This window comes from Raphanus sativus, chromosome 9, assembly GCF_000801105.2.
Source record: "Raphanus sativus cultivar WK10039 chromosome 9, ASM80110v3, whole genome shotgun sequence".
NCBI classification, from domain to species: Eukaryota; Viridiplantae; Streptophyta; class Magnoliopsida; order Brassicales; family Brassicaceae; genus Raphanus; species Raphanus sativus.
Genome location: NC_079519.1, coordinates 30,437,192 through 30,440,775, shown reverse-complemented (window position 1 = coordinate 30,440,775; position 3,584 = coordinate 30,437,192). Strand labels below are relative to the sequence as shown.

At 34.1% G+C, this 3,584-nt stretch overlaps 1 pseudogene; it reads right to left on the bottom strand.

Moving 5' to 3' along the window:
• Positions 1 to 1,131: 1,131 nt before the first annotated feature.
• LOC108826854 (cytochrome P450 71B13-like) lies at positions 1,132 to 3,305 on the bottom strand (annotated as a pseudogene).
• Between the last annotated feature and the right edge of the window lie 279 nt (positions 3,306 to 3,584).

The following is a 3,584-nucleotide window of genomic DNA, read 5'->3' as shown; positions in this document are numbered from 1 at the left end:
CCAATATTATCTGTGCTTTCTAAATTGGGAAATTATTTTTTGTCAAGAAATTTATTAATCCGTTTGTTTTTTTATTGATATGTTTAGACATGAATGTTTTTTTTTTTGCTCCAGTTCCAACCTTTTTAGTTTTTGGTTCGATTCCAGTTGTAGTTTTTGGTTTTTAAATTTAAGAGATATATAAACATGAATTTAGTTTTGGTTTTGGTTTGGTTATTTCAGTTTAGCTTGGATAACAATTTAAGAATTTGATAAAATATTAAGTTCAATTTGGTTATGATTATGGTTTCTTTTTATGGATAATTTTGAATTATTTGGATAAAAGTTATATTTTGGATTTTGTGGATAAAATATTAGACACATGCGAATAAATTTAAAATTTTGACAAAAATATTTGGGTGATTCAGTTATATCAAAAATGATAATTTAAAATATTTTTGAACATTGATTCAGTTTTGATTATTTTTTTTGATTAGGTTCGATTTTTGGTTTTAATATGCCCAAGCTTAAATGTGTACATTTTATCTTGTATTTGATAAATAATCTGATTTAAAAATTTAATGACAGTTTATAAATAAAAATATTTAAGATTGTTATCATAAATATAGATTTTTATTTTTATTGTACTAAAAAAATTTATATGTAATTTGTTTCATAATCTGTACAACTGATGTGATGAATTGTTTTTTTTAGAATTGATTTGCACTTGATAATAAAAAGAATTTAATGAAATTTTAATCGAGTTACTGAATTACAAATCTACCACAACTTTCTATAAGAAATGTTATGATATATAGTTCAACTGAATTTGGATGAATACAAGTTTTTATCTAACTATATTGTTAGTCAATTGTTATGTACTTATGTTATACATTATTTGTGACCGTTCTTGCAAAAAACACACACATAAATATTCACTAATTTGTTAGATTAGTTTGAACCAGAAGTAACGGTCATCAAAAGTTGTGTGGTTATCAAAGATAATGTGCTAAACGATGCATTTATATATGATAGTTGTATAGGTTGCATTACATCTTGAACTATATAAAAACAAGGTACTGAACGATGGATTTACAAATGATAGCTATTAATTATGGTTACATCTTGAACTATATAAAACGAAGTATAACTTTAACTCCACTGAGTAAGGACCGGACAAGTTGAAGGGAACTTTCTTAGGACACACAAGCCCATACGATTCTTCAAGATCAACATCTTCTATCTCCATTCCGTCCGGAAGCTTCCAATCAAATCGATAGAGAAGGTTGATAAGAGTCAAGTGGGCCAAAGCCATGCCCATCCCCATACCAGGGCACATCCTCCTTCCGCTACCAAACGGTAACAACTCAAAGTTCAGACCCTTATAGTCAATCTCTTTGTCCATAAACCTCTCGGGATGAACGCTTCTGGATCGTTCCAAACATTTGGATTCCTATGAACACCCCAAATGTTGACATGGATCCATGTTTTCTTCGGAATATCATAACCCGCGCTTTATATCCTTTGAAGCCTCTCTTGGTATTAGAAGTGGGACAAGTGGGTTTATCCTTACCGTCTCTTTAACCACCATATTGAGATATTCGAGTTGTTCTATGTCTTCTTCTGTGATTTTATCTTTGTCTTTGATCACTTCTCTTACCTCGGCTTGTGCTTTCTTCAAAACTATTGGGCTTTTGATCATATGTGTCATCGCCCATGTCACCGTGTGACCAGAAGTCTATTCCAGCAATGAGAACATTCTGTGATAATAATAATAATCAATAAAACAAGATTAATAGAACGTTACACAACATGTGAAGAATGAAGTTATGTTACTTACTAGAAGAATCCCTTTGGTGTGGTTTCGAGTAAGTTGATACTCCCCAAGTCCAGCTTCTCCCCTTTCCATTTTGAGAAGCAAGGCAATGATATCATCTTTTAGACTCTCATCTTCCATATGAAGCTTTATAGAATGTTCGAAAAACGCATCCATTGCCTTATAAACCTTCTCACATTTGCTATGTAAACCAGTAACTCTATCGATGAGTCTACCAACTACAGAGAGGTAATCAGCTGCTGCAAAACTCCCCAACACCTCCATGGTTTCTCGAATGACTTCCTCATACGTCTCCTCGAGTTTGCTCCCTTTGAGATTTATCCCAAACCCTACTCTACAGATCACACTTCCAGACAGTTTCATTAACGCATTGCTCAAGTTAACTGTGTTCCCCAATGAAGCAGACTCCTTCGTGAACTCCACCAAGGAAGCAACTTCTTCTTCTCTTACATGTCGGAACGATTGTACCCTTTTCGCGGTGTAGAGCTCAACAACCGTCATCTTCCGTACTTCCCTCCAGTACTTGCTGTATGGAGAGAAGGCGAGATCGTTCAAGTTGTATGAAATTCTTGCAGCATACGTCAAGTACGGTCGAGAACAACAGTCTGCGTCGAACGTTTTTAAGACATCCTTCACTGTCTCTGGAGATGACGCCACAACGGTGGGCACGTTTCCAATCTTGAGAGACATGAGAGGTCCGTACTTTTCAGTTAGTTTGAGCATCGAACGTTGGGGTTTGGATCCTAGTTGGTGCAAGTTTCCAATTATAGGAAGTCTTGGTGGTCCAGGAGGTAGATTCTTCTTGTTCTTTCTCATGTTCTTTGCAACGAGTAACGATGCAAAGATGACGATGGCAACAATGATATACCACACATCATCTTGCTTCCTACACAAAATGGTACGGTTTATACAAAGTCAGTTGATCTTCATAGAAATATAATAGCAAGCTTAGTGATAAATCCCCAAAGAAGCATGTTATTAAGCTTGATTAACAACCAAAAAAAAAAGGCACGTTGAAGTGAATATAAAAATACAAAACTATAACCACTAAAGCATCGGCAGAGTGAATATAAAAATACAAAACTAAAGCATCGGTCTGCCGTATGTCAACGCCAGATTTTCTAAATTCTTGCAAGTTACAAACTATTTAGCAAAAACAAAAAAAAACTTCCTTACAACAGTCAATCAAGGAAGGACACACGTATCTATGCTTGAGAGAGAAACTAGAGTTTCTTCTACAGTATTGAAACATATATAGATAGAGACTGGTTTCGGTAAGTTTAATTACCTTCGAGTCTTATTATTATACTTTGTACGGAAGATTTATAGAGAGGAGAGCGAGATAGAGTGGAGTTTTTTGTTTGACTTTTGTTGTGGGATGATTTGTGTTACATGCATCAGGTGGTTGCAACATATTTATATATGGACGTTTTAACTTGTGTTACACGAAGCAGGCGGTTCTTGTTACACGTAGAAAGCGGTTCGTCATCTCTATACTCTATTATACTATTTGAGATTGACATCTAAGATATAGTGATCAGCCAGAGTACAACCCTTACAAGAGGCAATGCCTCAAAAACTTGTTATTATAACATTTTCAAATAGTTACTATAGTTCTCTTCTGATGAACCGACATGGGTCTTTTATATATGATTGTTTGGGATTCTTACAATAGTTTTTGGTTTTGATTTTCCAAAATTAATTTTGTATCCAATCATGATTTTTGAAAGTAGATTTTCTATATTTTACGGAAACTAGTTTTTTTTTT